This window comes from Strix uralensis, chromosome Z (assembly GCF_047716275.1).
Source record: "Strix uralensis isolate ZFMK-TIS-50842 chromosome Z, bStrUra1, whole genome shotgun sequence".
Lineage (NCBI taxonomy): Eukaryota > Metazoa > Chordata > Aves > Strigiformes > Strigidae > Strix > Strix uralensis.
In genome coordinates, this window is record NC_134012.1 from 7,612,280 (window position 1) to 7,612,836 (window position 557).

Consider the following 557-nt stretch of genomic DNA (forward strand, 5'->3'; position numbering starts at 1 on the left):
GACAGGAGCCCAGGTAATATGAGAGGGTGAAAAGGAGGTGAGGGAAACGAAAATAATTGCTGCAGTGGCCAATCCTATTTCACTGGGTTACATGAATGACATTTGCTTGCACAAGGGTGCCCTTGATGTAAGCGGGATGTGGCAGGAGGGGGGCATGTAGCAGTTGGGTGATAGCAACATCACCTTTCAAACACTTACCAAGGGGGAAGAGTTCACGTCAGCAAATGGTTGGCCAGATGCTTAACTGCAATGAGATGCACCTCCGCTGATCCACCCCCAAGGGCCCATTTAGTAACAGCCAAAAGAGAAAGGTCAAGAGCAGCTTCTGTGCTGGATTGCTTTGCCTGCCTGAACACCTACTGAGAGACACAGAGAGCAGGATAAATCCACCTGCATGCATCCCACATGGAAATGGATCAGAGCAGGGAATGAGACCCAGAATGAGCTGAGATCACAGTGGGCATTTCTTTTCTCCCCCTTTACTTTTTAATTCACTACATTAGTTCTTGACTCTTTGTAAGGCAGAGGGGTCCAGAAACATGAAATGTAAAAGGAGG